This window comes from Equus caballus, chromosome 22 (genome assembly GCF_041296265.1).
Source record: "Equus caballus isolate H_3958 breed thoroughbred chromosome 22, TB-T2T, whole genome shotgun sequence".
Lineage (NCBI taxonomy): Eukaryota > Metazoa > Chordata > Mammalia > Perissodactyla > Equidae > Equus > Equus caballus.
In genome coordinates this window covers 32,437,945-32,453,330 of record NC_091705.1, presented here as the reverse complement: position 1 = coordinate 32,453,330, position 15,386 = coordinate 32,437,945, and the positions used below count along the sequence as shown (strand labels likewise).

At 45.3% G+C, this 15,386-nt stretch overlaps 1 long non-coding RNA gene across 1 annotated transcript; it reads right to left on the bottom strand.

The window, feature by feature from the left end:
- Window positions 1-224: 224 nt before the first annotated feature.
- LOC111770009 (uncharacterized) lies at window positions 225-11,661 on the bottom strand. Its single transcript, XR_011430835.1, has 4 exons — window positions 9,459-11,661; window positions 6,404-8,355; window positions 783-847; window positions 225-483 (listed from the first exon to the last, which is right to left on the bottom strand). It is a non-coding gene; the product is annotated as an uncharacterized lncRNA (long non-coding RNA).
- Between the last annotated feature and the right edge of the window lie 3,725 nt (window positions 11,662-15,386).

Genomic DNA, 15,386 nt, shown 5'->3' with positions numbered 1-15,386 from the left:
ACTGGGGGTTCGTTACATAGCCATGGTTGGTTGAATCATTGGCCACACCCCTCATCTCCCTAGAGGTCGAGCTGATACCACATGGCTCAAAGCCCCAACCCTCTAATCACACCAGCGGTCTTTCTGACAGGGCCAGTCCCCAGTCTGAGCTCTCCATGAATAACAAACACACTATCATTCAGGAAATTTCAAGGATTTAGAGGTTATCTCCCAGGAGCCAGGGACAAAGGCCAGCCAAATGCTTTATTACACAGAAATAAGACTAAATACATCTTTAAACAAAAATTTTTTAAAACTTTCATTAAGAGCCGTAGTAGGTAGGCCTAGAGCATTTGAATCAAAAATCATGAGACTCCATGGACATAGTCTCAGCTCCACGCAGCCTCCAACAGCACAGTGTGTTTGCATCTTGAGTTTGAAGAGGCCACTTAGATCTCGCAACAGTTCCCATTTCAAAGGCATTAGGCTAAGCGTTCCACTTTTCTGCAGAGGGTCAGCCGTAAACAGTAAATACGCAGTTGTGGAGGAGTAAAGAACAGAAGAAAATAATTTACATTTGTTGTCCAGTACTTCTCAATTCAATTCAATATGCCAATCCTTATGATAATCACAGCCTATACCACTTCAATCAAATCAGATCTTCTAACTCTCCAAGTCAAACAGGGAGGAAGTCAGGATTCCAGGAGCAGTGTGAAAACTGAATAATTGTCAACTAGAACCGTAATCAGCTCTCTGGCCCCTGGGCCTTCTTCAACACTAGGCTGTGAACCAAAATGACTTACTGGGAACGCATTTGCAGGAGATGAGCTCCAGGCACAGGACAGAGAGAACCGCCTTGTTCACAGACCTAGTTGAAAGAATAGAAGGAAGAGATGTTCATGAAAAATGAAAAGAGGAGGCTTGTTATACAGCAAATAGAGGCTCTAGAAGCATCAATATTCTCTCTGTAACTAGTTTGTTTTTAAATATGAAAGTGATACATGCCTGTTGTAAAAAAAAAAAAGTTCAATCAGTAAAAGTGTATACCAGGAGTGACATTCAAAATATTTAACTGTTGCAAGAAGGGCACAGACCAACAGAACCAGTTTCAAGGGGCCAGCCTGGTGGCGCAGTGGTTAAATTCACACGTTCCGCTTCGCTTTTTTTTTTCTTTTTTGAAGAAGATTAGCCCTGAGCTAACATCTGCTGCCAATCCTCCTCTTTTTGCTGAGGAAGATTGGCCCTGAACTAACATCCATACCTGTCTTCCTCCACTTTATATGTGAGACGCCTACCACAGCATGGCTTGCCAAGTGGTGCCATGTCCACACTCGGGATCTGAACCGGCAAACCCTGGGCTGCCAAAGCAGAATGTGCACACTTAACCACTGCGCCACCAGGCCTGCCCTGTGCTCAGGGCTTATCTTAATCTTCCTCAAAAAAAAGAACTAATTCCAGCCACTGTACAGGAGAGGACCCACTGAATAGCAGGCTGGATATGCAACAAAAAAGAGGTTTCTCACCCCAGATTCCCAGCTGTGCTCCCCAGCAGTAACCACCATTAACTACTTAGGACTTGTTCCAGAGATGTTTTAAGCATCTATCAGCATATCTTTGTGCTTATATATCTGTTTTTATACAGATCTCTGTTTTTGAAAACACCATACTGTTGCGTAGCATACTTTTTTCTTTTAACAATGTATCTCAGGCATCTTTCTACATCTCCACATGTAGAGTTACCTCATTTTTGTGAAGCTTTAGCCGTGCTACTCAAAGTGTCAGCTGTGTATCACTGCTAGTCCAGGAACTGTGTATTTGGGTCTGAGAAAAGATAAGGCAGACCTTGCACCAGAATGCAAATCAACTACGACTCTCCACACACTATTACTTCCACTGAAATAGACATTTTTTTTTCCAGTAAGACTTTCTTGATAAAGTCATTGATTTACATTCTGGCTCAAGCTCCTTATCTCCTAGCAGACCAGTAACAAACAGCAGACTGTCTACTTTGAGCAGCCATCATAGAGTATGTACACCACAAGTTATTTAACCAATCCCCTCTTGATGGGCACTTAGATTCCTACAAATGAGGATTCTTCTGTGCACATATCTTTATGCGCTTGGGAGAGTATTTCCACAGGAGAAATTCCCAGGAGCAGAATCAAGGGTTGTGCAATTGATGAAAAAGCTGATCATGCTGGTGCCAGTGGCTGGAAGTGACCTCAGAGAGAACTAGTCCAACTCTTGCATTTCATTGATAAGAAAACTGAAACAAGAAAGTTAAAAACAAGGTCCCAAGTCAGTGGCAGAAGTAGGAATGGCCCCAGCTCCTCTGAAAGGCACAGGTTGTCAGCGGAGCAACAACCTGAGACAAGGCTTTAGAGTCTGAGCTAAGGGGATGGATGGATACACTCACCCTGCAGAGACACTCTCTCTCCGATATCAATATAACTTGGAACAACGAAGGGCATCTCAGGGTCACCCTGGGGCCTGATCTGCAGGAAACCCAGCTCCTGTTTTCCTGGGTGTTGGTAGGCCTCCCGGGAAGATGTGTGAAGGAGATTTTGGAGCACACTGCTTGGGCCTTATTTAAGCCATGCCAAGGAGGAAGGAAGGAAAAGGTTGCATTAGACCAGGATATCCTAAGAAGGCAGAAGATTCACCTGGAAATTAGAAGAGTTAAATGATAGTGGCCTCTGATCAGAGAAAAGGAAGGGTGAAAAGGAATTAGAGGCCAATGAGGAATTAAAAGGGCAGAGAACAGAGCTGTGTAAGACAAGGACAGAGGGAGAGTTCAGCAGAGGCTAGAGGAAGTGGTCACAGAATTAGGAGAAACAGAGCAGTGGAGTCTCGAAGCCAAGAGAACAAAGTTCCAAGAAGGAATGAGTAGACTGCAGCGTGAAATGCTGCAGAGGGCTCAAATGAGACGAGGACTTTAAAACATCCATGCACGTGGCAACACGGAAGCCACGGTGACCTCGCTCAGAGTCTCTTCAGTAAAGCAGTAACAGCAGAATCCAGATTGCAATGTGTCGAGGAGGGAATGAGAAGGAAACAGAGTCACTGAGTGTAGATGATTCTTGGAAAGGAAGAGGGAGAGAGGGGAGGTGGCAGCTGGGGGAACTTAGGAGCATGTCCTGGAAGATCTTTACTCAACTTCTGCGTGCACAGGCAGGTCACTCACTCTCAAGGCCAGAAGTAGCTGGAGAGAGAAAGGGTAAGGCCCAGCTTCCCATACCAGCCTCCACTGAATCCTGGTTCCCTGGGGGTTTGTATAAATTATCCATCGTAATAGAAGTCCATGCCCATACTGTTTGCAAAATGTATGCATGGGGCATGATAATAACAGTAGCCACCATTTACTGAGAGCTTATTTATGCAAAGCTGAGAGCTTTACATAAATTATCTCATTTAATCCTCACAACAATTCTGTGAGGTAGGCCTTATTATTTTCTGCAACTTGAAAATGATGAAACTTGAGACACAGAGAGCTTAATTAGCTGCTACAGGTCGTCCCGCCAATAAATGGCAGTATCAGGATTCAAACCCAGGTTGCTCCTGCTCCAGCACTGGTGCTCCTAACCGTGAAGCCGGGGTCCCTCAAACTGGACTCTGAATCACAGGCTTCAGGACCACCTGGGGAGCATTGGAAAAACGCAGATCCCCAGGTCCCACAAAAGAGTTCTGACTCCAAATCTATGAAACTGGAGCCCGGAATCTGTACATCCATCAAGCTCCGCAAATGATCCCTCCACTCACAGAAGTCTTCTTAAGTGAAATATTTCTCTCCTGACCGTTTGAGCTGCCTGTGGTTGGTTTTCATCCACACTGGGATTCATACTCTTCACTGAGTCTGATAAAGTAGGCTGGACTGCTTGTTTGAGAGAAAGAAGCTCCTCGGCCTTAACCCAGACCTACTGAATGAGGATTTCCAGGGGAGAGACCTGGCGATCTGTGTATTTAGCAAGTTCTCCAGGCAATCCTTATCTTCAGAGAAGATTGAGAAACACTGTTCTGTGATTCACCGCTGGAAGTATCCTTAGCACTTCCCTGGGCTCTAATTTAGTTCTAACACTTAATCATTCTAAGCTCCATTTTCCTCATCTGTAAGATGGGTATAAATATGCCTGCCTGGGAGAGCCATTGTGAAGACTGGTAGTGTACCAATTAGGATTAGATTTACCTGCTTATAATAAAGACAAAGGAACAATGGCTTAAACAAAAGGGTTTATTTTTCTCTCAGGTTAAAGTATGGAGCCAGGCAATCCAGAGCTGGTATGAGGTCTCTTATCATTAGGGACAAAGACTTTTGATATCCTTCTACCCTTTCATTATTAACATATTGCCTCTTGGCATAAAATGGCTGCTGAGGCTGCAGCCATTTTGTCTATGGTCCTGGCAGAGGAAAGGGAAGAAGGGATTCACGTCCCAGCTCAGTCAAATCCCGTTAAGGACCATTTCCGGTAGGTCCTCGTAACACTTCTGATTATATCGCATGACCAGAACTTACTCATAGAGCCACACCTAGTCGCAGGAAAGGCTGGGAACTAAAATCTTTTAATTCAGCATCAGGTCTTTGCCACCCCAAATAAATCAGGTTCTGTTATTTAAAAAGAAAGGAGAATAAATATTGATGTGGCAGCACAAAAATGTGCTTCTGCAGACTTTCTACTGCAGGGAGCTGAGGCCCCCAGCTGCCGTGCTTTGAAATCCACTGGCCAAGCCTCCCATGGGCCCACCCACCAATGACTGAGTGTGCTGGGGTACAAAGTCAGTCCTGAGAGAGAAGGGACTCCTTTGTCGGCTGACTTTGGCTCAAGGACTCCCCGACGGCTTTGCCAAACCTTTCTGTGAGACTTCGTTAGACTGAATCTTCCTGAAAATGCAGGGCCATGGGGGACCCTTGCTCCCAAGCTTGTCTTCCTCTCTCCTTCACTTGGGGTCTGATGGCCCTCCTGGCCTCCTCTAGCTCCCTCCCTTCTCTAGCTCTCTCCCTATTTCCTGTCATAGGAGCATTTCCCCTAGTAAAATGCTTGCACACATCAATCCTATCTTTTTTTTTCCTTTTTCTCCCAAAGCCCCCCAGTACATAGTTGTATATTTTAGTTGTGGGTCCTTCTAGTTGTGTCATGTGGGACGCCACCTCAGCGTGGCCTGATGAGCCGTACCATGTCCACGCCCAGGATTCAAACTGGTGAAACCCTGGGCCGCCAAAGCAGAGTGCGCGGACTTAACCACTTGGCTATGGGGCCGACCCTTTAATCCCATCTTGGTGCCTGCATCTCGAAGGGCCTGCCTAACAAAATTGGCAAGGCAATTCAGTCTCTAGCACAGATTCAATGGCAGATATAACACCTACATAACTCAGGGATGGGCATGTAGTAAGCACTCAACAAATAGTAGCGGTGTGATGATAATGGAGGTGGAGGAGGAGGTAGTCCAGAGCCAGCCATGGAGGAAGGAGTGCTTACAGATCGGGCGGTGGGGTGAACACAGGGTCTGAGGCAAATCACTCTGTTTGATTTTCCTTTACCCCCAGAATATTTCCATTACAGTAAAATCTGGTTAAAATTGGCACCAAAATCAGTATGAAAAGGAGAAAATAGACTCTAAATAGTTGTCATCGCCAGGCAATTGAACTGTTGTTACTTAGCATCAGCCATTTCAAGTCATTTTTCAACAAAAAGAAAGAAAGAAAAAAAAGAAGCAGGGCAGGCCCTGAGAAAAAATTACACAAAATAAACCCAATGTCCTGAGCACCTCTGATCTTCATATTGGAAAAATGGTGACCAGAAATTACTTGTCATGATGACCTAAGAACACTACTCCCATGAGAACAGTTTTCCCTCTCTTCCAGAGGGAGAGAAGGCACAATGGGGGCAAAAGGTAGACATAACCTGTACATGACACAAAATTTCCACGGAACTTACCCAACATTATGTACTTGCACATGGCAGGAGTTTAATGAATGATGGCCACCCAGACAATTGAATGGCTCACTCAAGGTTATAGCTCACCATTCATTCATTCATTCATTCAAGAAAGATTTGTAGAAATCCTACTATGTGCCAGGCCCTGTACTAGGCACTGAGGGTGCTACAGTGAACAAGACAGTTGAGGTCCTTGCCTTCGTCCTTCTACAGAGAAATCTCATTTGCAGACATTTTATGAGAGCCCCTCTACCTCTGTCTTTCCAGGGACACAGCCTGAATCGGCAGCCACTTAAATCATCTATCAGATTGAAAACCCATACATTGCTTCTGAAATATGTTCTTGGTCTCTGAAACCAAGTTGACTAACCCATGTAAAATTATCCCTGACGTGACCTTGGGTTTCCATTGGCCTCTGTGTTAGTTATCTATTGCTGTTGTAACAAGTTACCTCCAAAACTTACAGCTTAAAATAAATTTATTTATTATCTCACCGAGGTAAGGACTGACTTTGCTGGATGGTCTGGCCCAGGGTCTCTCATAAAGTCTCAGTCAAGGTGTCAGTTGGGGCTGCAGTCATCTGAAGGCTTGACCGGGGCTGGAGCATCTCCTTCCAAAGTGGCTCACACACATGACTAGCCAGTTGATGCTGGCTGCTGCCAAGAGGCCTCAGCTCTTTGCTTCATGAGTCTCTCCATAGGACTCCTCATGACGTGGCAGCTGGCTTCGCCCAGAGCAAATGATTTGACAGAAAGAGAGAGACAAGACAGAGACAGAGGTACCAAGCGAGAAGCTATGATGGCTTTTATAATCTAATCTCAGAACTGACATGCCACCACTTCTCCTGTACTCTGCTGGTCACACAGACCAGCCCCTGGTACAGTGTGGGAGGGGACTCTACAAAGGTATGAAAACCAGGAGGTGGGGGTCATTGGGGGCCATCTAGGGGACTGGTTACCACAGGCTCCATGGAGAGCTCCCTCTCCCCAAACTCCACCCAAACCCAGGGGAAGAAAGGGTGTGTGCAGATTTCTCTGTTTGAAAATACAAGGCACACAGCAGTGAATTTACTATGTCCTGGAAACCCAGTGTTCGAGCCCCACAGAACTGCCTTTCCTCAACTGCACTTTAGCATCATGCCATAGGCCTGCATAGAAGGATATCATAGAAACAGCTCCAATGACCTTCCTGGTGTTTGTTTCACTCTTCCGTCAATGTCCTCTCTCCAAGGACCCACAGGAAAAAATCTCTCTCTGGTCTCAGGGTCAGGAGAAGTTGTGCTTCTGAATAACTAACTACTTTGTTTTTCTCATTTAAAAAACCTGGAATTTCGTTACCACTCACATTTCCGTCTTTACTTGGGCTGTTTGGAAGCTTGAAGCCAATCGTGTGAGCCTCTGCTGGCATCCATCTCCTTGGGCTGATGGCATCCTGGAATTCTTTCTTCCATTCGTCCTCTATTTTCTCCAATTCCCTCAGCTTTTCGCTTTACCTTTTTGTATATTTTGTACTTTTATAATTCCCTTCAAAGTTTTTGTGGATTGAAGGGGAGTATAAATACTTAATAAAATTAAAGTTTTTGTCTGCACTGATGACTTACATACAGTGCCATCTAGTGGTGAGAGTGATAATCTCCAGAAGAGAAACCTGCCTGATTTTTCAGACTTGTTTTCGCAGGGAAGTGAGGATTGTGGGGTTGGAAGAGACGGGAGACCAGGACCTCTCTCTATGCTTTGCCAGGGCATTGAGACTGCTGGGGAGTAAAGAGACTCCGGGCAGAGCAAAGGGGCAGGTGATTCAATGACTGGAATCCAACATAAATTACTGGAACCCGAAGAAGCAGTCAAAAAGAAGGGTGAAGACCTTGCAAATGTGGAAGGCACCGGCAGTGGAAGGGTTAAGTGAAAGGTGTTAGAAAAGCTAAACAATGAAAACAGACCATATTCAAGCAAATCATCACTTGAAAGGCACTTAAGGTGGGTTGACTTCAGATGCAACCAGCCATTTTTTAAGTATTTACATTAAGCATAGGAAGAAGCTTAGAGTCTAATGCTCTCATTTTACTCAAGAGAAAACTGGAGCCCAGAGGCACTGAGCACCTCGTCCAAGGTCACGGGTCCAGGGGGACTCCAAGACCAGCCCTCTTTCCCCAGAACTGCACTGCCTCTAATCACATGCAGCAGATGCTCATCTGGGCTTTCACTTTACACACTGGGTTGCAAAATAAAAATCAGATCGTCACATAAAATGCTGAATTCAGCATGTTTCCAAGTAATTATTACTCACTGGTTTGTAGCTGCCCCTTGGCACACCCCTCAAAATCAGGATGGAGGAATTGATTATGAAGCACTGGTTTCATTAACCTTCACTGGACTGCAAAAGCCATTAATCCACAATGATCGGGATGGATTCTGGAAGCCAACTGCAATAGCCAAAGGAGCCCAGCCTGGGGAAGAGAAGGTAGGTTCATTCAGCCACTGTGTTAACCTAGCACCTGCTCTGGGCCAGGCTCAGGGCACGACACTGGGGTGGCAAGATCAGCAATGTACTGGCCATACTCAAGAGCCATATACATTCTTTCTGTCTATACCCTGATGTGTGTTCTCGCACACAGCTCAAACTCTAGTAAGGAGGGCCTTTGAAGACCTGGCCCAGGGGTCTATAGTCTCAGGCTGAGCTGTCTTAGAAACAGCCTGGTGGAGCCAGCCTGGTGGCGCAGCGGTTAAGTTCAAACGTTCTGCTTCAGCAGCCCAGGGTTCACCGGTTCGGATCCCAGGTGCGGACATGGCACAGCTTGGCAAGCCATTCTGTGCTAGGCGTCCCACATATAAAAGTAGAGGAAGATGGGCACGAATGTTAGCTCAGGGCCAGTCTTCCTCAGCAAAAAGAGGGGGATCGGCAGCAGATGTTAGCTCAGGGCTAATCTTCCTCAAAAAAAAAAAAAAGAAAGAATCAGAAACAGCTTGGAGTCAGGGACCACTCCAGGGGCTGGAGCTACTGTCTAAGCAAGAATTCAAGACATTAGCACATTGGACGGTGCAGATATAGGACATTTTCATCATCGCAGAGAGTTCTATCAGACAGCACTGGCCAAGAGTGCCCTTTCCTGGATGTTCTGCTTCCTGAGTCTTACCAGTTCTTCCAGGCCCTTCAAAGACTGATATAAGCAGAGACTGATAGAAGTCACTGGTTTCTGGAAGGGGCAGAGCCCCAGTCCAATGGCTCTTCCAGATCTGAGATCCTCAGAAGTAAAGATGACCCACTTGAGAGAGAGAGGGCACTTGGGGATCAGTTCCTTAGACTTTTCAGGCCTCTGTGCTGGTAAAAGCTTCCAGAACAGGGGCCAGGAGAGCAGAGAGTATTAGGTGTCTCAACTTTTGAGGTCAGAAAGACCTAGGTTCCTATCCCAGGTTCCCCATTACTAGTTGGGTGATCTTCAGGCAAGCCTTTGGGCACCGACTTTCTTGCCAGCAAAAACAACTAAGACCTATGATTGTCAGAAGATTAAATGAGACAGTGCCTGGCTCATAGTAAGTGCAGATTTCTTACTCAGCTCTTCTTGCCATTTTGGATGCCAATCTCCACTCTGCCACGGATAGGAGCCAGGGGTCATCCTCTCATCAGGTACCAGACGGAGGCTAGTGATGGCGAGCTGTTCCACTCATTCTTCCAATGGATATTTAATGAGAAAACACCAACTGCCTGGCCTCATGTTCTGCATCATGCAGAGATAGAAAACAAGTGAGTGAGAGGAGGAGCTCACTGTCTTGTGGGAGAGATCAGCAGGCAAACTGAAAATTATATAGCCAGGGGACCAGACGTTAATTGAGAGTGCACAGAGGAAAGTGCACAGAGGAGGTGACATCGCGGCCAAGACAGGAAGGGTGAATAGAAGTTTGCCGGGCCGGCACGTGGCACAGCAGCTAAGTTCACACGTTTTGCTTCAGCAGCCCAGGGTTCACCAGCCTGGATCCTGAATGCAGACCTATGCACCGCTTGGCAAGCCATGCTGTGGCAGGCGTCCCACATATAAAGTAGCAGAAGATGGGCACAGATGTTAGCTCAGGGCCAGTCTTCCTCGGCAAAAAAAGGAGGAGGACTGGCAGCAGATGTTAGCTCAGGGTCAATCTTAAAAAAAAAAAAGCAAGCCCCTTCCTTGTCTTTTTGGATTTGCCTATGGTTCCACTATTGCATGCACATCCCCAAATTATAATTCTTTGCTCTTTCTGAATAAACCCATTTTTGCTACAGAAATAACCGGCTGTCTGTAAGTTTAAGGTCAATACCAGTGTGGGATGGCTTAGAAGAGACAAGACTGGAGAAAAGAGGGCCAGCTTCAATTTGCTCTGCTCTCTCCCTATCTCACTAGGCTCTGGTTACAAAGGACTTCTCAGTTCCTTGAATAACAAAATACTAAGTTCTTTTCCACCTGAGTGCCTTTGCACTTTCTGTTTTCTCTGTCTGGATCACTCTTTCTTGGCTGTTCCAGAGCTTCCTTTCTCTCAGCTTTCCCGTCTCAGATCAAGCATTTCTTCCTTTCGCTAATCTCCCCATCTAATGTATGGCTCCCTCCATTATTCTCTCTTGTAGCATCCTGTTTCTTTTTTCTATTTACCACAATTTGAAATTTTATTCTTATTTGTTTTATGCAGTCAATGTCTATCTTCCCCATTAGATTGTAAACTCCGTGAGGGTGGGTCACGTCTGCCCCATTCAACACAGTGTCCCCAGCACCCGGCACAATGCTGGGTACTTAGCACACTCTCAATAAATACTGGATGGATGGAACTGTTAGAATAACTGGGATGACCACAGCTTAGGTTAAGTAACACTAGCAGCAAAACTGAGATAAGGAGCCTACCGCCACACGAAGTGGACGGGCAGGTTTGAGACAAGAATCGGAGTCAGTTCTGATTGCACTGAGTTCTGACTACACTACTAGCTATACAGCCCGGGCAGGTCAACAACTCTTTATCCACCACCATCCAGGTAAAATGAGGACAACACCCCTGCAGCTGGGCAGGACGAATGCCCTCCAAAGCAGAAACGACAAGGCTAGGGCTGGGGCCGAGGGTCGTGGTGGCTCATCCCTTGAGAACACCGGCAAGAACAGCTGTCGCTCCCTGAGGGCGAAAGTTAGGGCCCCATGGCAGTCCTGACATAAAATGGATCCCCCATGTGGGCAGCGCCATGGTTCTTTGTACCCTCTTAAAATGTCCGATGAGCATGAGGACTGGAGAGATTATTTAGGGCCGTTGTCATTTGTTTCTTTTAAAATAGTTTCCCCATCAATCAGCAGCTCTCTCCAAAAATCAACTAATAGAAATCTAAACGGCGAATTCTCAGGACTACAGGGAAGAAGGCAAATTCCAGCATGGGATAACCGAAAGGTAGGTGAGTAGATCCCCCCAGAGTGCCACTCGGTGAGGGAGACGAGCCAGTGTGCAAGGCCCGCCCAGCCTCTCCTCTTCCCCACTGGGTCTCGCCTCACCCCCAGGGCCCCGGGGAGACGCGAGCGCCGGCAGGGCCAAGAGACCTCCATGTTACTACAGTTCCCAGAGGGCTCTGCGCGGGGGGGGGGGGGGGGGGGCGGGGGGCCAAGCCGCGGTTCGCTTCCCCCGCCTCCAGAGTGCGAGATGTTTTGATCCAGAAGGTTTCTCACTCCGAACGCCTTCTTCATCAGCCTTTCAAAGTCCCTACGGATGTTGAGCAAGTCTGGCACCGCCCCCATTCTAATCAGCCAGGGGGAACTGGGAGCCGCAAGGCAATCTGGGAAATGTAGTTTCCAGGAAGACTTCTGGGAAACAGAGTCTGGGGAGGCAGCGAGCTTTTGCAGCCAGTTAGAGCTGGGCTCGGGGCTTGCCACGTGACCTGCGCAGTCAGCTGTTCTGCTGCTTTTCCTTTGCCGGAGCTGCGGCGAGGAGGGGTTCTGAGGAGGGATGTTTAGTAACTCTTCCCTGTCCCTGCATGCTGCTTGTGCACTGGCCTCCTCAGTTCCTGAGTCGTCTCTGTTGCCCAAACAGTGCTGACTGCATATTTGCATATGTTTAAATTTGTTATGGCTCTCCATGACTTCGAGTTAACTTGCAAGCTATATAGGACGTCTTATACCTTGCTTTCTACAGCAGCCAAACTGAACCCGTCGAGTTGCTTTAAAGCTTTGCTGAATAAGCCATTAATCAATTACTGGGTCGCCTCATGTTTGGGACCTTTTCCACTACTTGTTCTCACTCCGCCGCCTCGTCTTCACCGATGACTGCATCGCCTCGGAAACTGAAATCCTCTCCTTTCTTGCTATCAACCCCCTCCTAGTTTCATTTCTTCCCCCACGCAGCCGAAATCCTAAGAATCCTGTCCTGCCTCATGTCCTGTGTAACAACCCCAAGCCATCGATTAATACAGTTGTCTGCTTTGGGTTTGCCAGGTGCTCCTGGAAGGGGAAAAATACATCACCCACCTTCACAGTTTGGAGCCTCTAGAATCAAAGTCTCAGACTTCCGGTAAGCCCTAAGCTCAGTGGATTGGGACAGCACTCAGGAGAAGGAGGCTGGGAAAAAAAAATAGAAGAACAAGACTGCAGAACACACTTCTAGAGGGCGTACAGGCTTTGAAAGGGCTTTGTTGCATTTCACCTCACCCTGCTATCTCAGGTTTGTCCTGTTAGAGCCTGAGAATGAAATGTAGAACAAAGCAAAATGTTAGGAGAATATTCTAGAATGGTACATTGGTAAGGTAGAAGGTACTGTAAAGACTCAAACAGAAATGTTAAGCAACATATAAAGAATGAAATGAAAATAGCAAGAAAACACAGCAAAGATGCTAAGTTGGTATAAGTTAAAAGTGTTAAATGAACCCAGAGAGTAAATGATAAAGTCCTTTAAAAAGCATTATAGTGGAAAGATTGGGTGTTTCTGATGGAAAGCCAGGCAGAGGCAATGTTTTGTTAGGCTTCCACAAAGATTAAAAGATTATACCCAAAAAATTCCCTTGAGAAGTGGCAGGTGTTAAGAGGACCCTGGAAATCAGTAACTAATCTGCCTTCAAAACAATAATTTTTAAAAAGTCTTTTCTTGCGGGAAAAAGGAGATCCAAAACAGGTATGTTTGGACATATCAGAGGCCCCTCCTGTGCCGCATCTTAGAGGCAGAATCCCAGGAACTGCGCTGCCAAGTACCGGAGGGGAGATTTGCTTTGGTTTTATTCTTTCAATGATAATGTTTTATTAATTTGTATCTTTCATTCCTCTATAGCATTAGGACCATTTGTCATGGAAAAAGGCTGTGAAATACCTTAAACCATATCTATAGTGTTTTCACATACCACGTGATATTTAATATAATTAAGGAAAGCAGCGAACTGGTGAGTTAATAGTTAACTGGGAACCGTATTGCTTTGAAAGCAATCTAATTTCTCACCCTTCTATGTATCAACCTGGCCACCTGATTCTAAATTTAAAGACTTGCTGTTTACCAACGGGAAGCTACAGCTACATTTACATGTGTCTCTGGGGAAAACGCGTGCAGAGAATAGCCACATCTTTATATGCAAGGCAAATACCTGGAACCAAACAAAACAATTCTGGAATCCCACCCTGGACATTAGTATTTTAGGAGTAGAGCACAAGATTTCCAATGATCAAGAAAACCTACGCATTATAGAAAAGAAAGGACCAATTTGTTTGTTTGTTTTCAATTCATTACCCACCAGTACTTTTGTAAAATAATGCATTTCCAGAAAAAATGAAATTATAATGAATTATAAAATATAAGCCCTATTTTGTATTAGATTCAACATACATAAAATCACTCTAAAATTGCCATGAAAGTCCCCAAACACTTAGGCTTAATTCTATATTTACTTCATAGCAGACCCAGTCACCAACTCACACCTGTCTAAGGACCATATTTTGAATAGCGCTGAGATACAGCATCTAAAAACAGATCTTCCAGGAGCATGTCACATCTTACTCCCTGGCTCAAACATTCATTATTTTTATAATACTGACTTTTATTCAAGTCTTAATTGTCTATAGTTTAAAGGGTCAACTAGGAGTCCAAGGTTTTAAAAAGCAAGAGTCCTGGGGCTGGCCCCATGGCCGAGTGGTTAAGTCCGCGCGCTCCGCTGCAGGCAGCCCAGTGTTTCGTTGGTTCGAATCCTGGGCGCGGACATGGCACTGCTCATCAAACCACGCTGAGGCAGCGTCCCACATGCCACAACTAGAAGGACACACAACGAAGAATATACAACTACGTACCGGGGGGCTTTGGGGAGAAAAAGGAAAAAATAAAATCTTTAAAAAGCAAGAGTCCTGTGCACCGTCCTTTACCCCCCACTCCCAATCCCTCTTTCCTTGCCTTCCGTGTCTCTGAATAATAAGCATACAAGGCTACTCAAGTGACATATTTCCTTCTAAGGCACAAATAATAATGAATATCCATCATCCACCTTAAGAAATAAAGCATTACATTTATACTTGAAGCCCTGTGTAACTCTCCCTGATTTCATTTCCCCTGCCAGAATGAAACCATGTTTGGTTTTTATTTGTGTTTATTATTCCCCTATACGTCTTTTTATACTTTTACTAGCTATGTCTATATTCCCAAATATATATTGTTTTTTCATGTTTGTAAGTTTTATAAAAATGGTACAATACTTTCTGAAACTTTTTTTTCCTTAAAAATAGGTTTTTGAAGGGCCGGCCCGGTGGCGCAGTGGTTAAGTTCACACATTCCTCTTCTGCAGCCTGGGGTTCGCGGGTTGGATTCTGGGTGCGGACATGGCACCGCTTGACAAGCCATGCTGTGGCAGACATCCCACATATAAAGTAGAGGAAGAAGGTCACGGATGTTAGCTCACGGCCAGTCTTCCTCAGCAAAAAGAGGAGGATAGGCAGCAGATGTTAGCTCAGGGCTAATGTTCCTCGAAAAAAAAATCTTTAATGAAAGATCATAAGACATGCTCTCATATTTTCTTCTAAAAGTTTTCTTACTAAGTTCTTGAATTCCACTTGGATTTTTGTATTTGGTCTGAGAAAGAGTTTCCATTTTATTTTACTTTTTCCAAATTAATAACCAATTACTCGTCACTATTTTTTGAAAAACCTGTCCTTTCTCCACTGACCTACAATGCCACTCTGTTATGTATATCAGATGTCCATCTATGGGTGCGTTCCTGGGAATGTGCACTCTGTTCGAGTGATGTGGTTATCTGTCCCTGTTCCAATGCCACGCTGTCTTAATTCCCATACTCTGTAATAAGTCTAGTCACGTGCTGGGGTGAGTCCGCCATCCTCTGTTTTTTCATGTATGTCTTAGCTGTTCTTGTACATTTACATTTTGGAATCAGCTTGTCAAGTTCCCAAAAAAACATGTCAGAATTCTGATTGGAATTGCAATAAAATCTATATATTCCTATGGAGAATCGACATCATTATGATATTAAGTTTTTCTGTCCATGTTCTTAATTTGTTTTTCTATT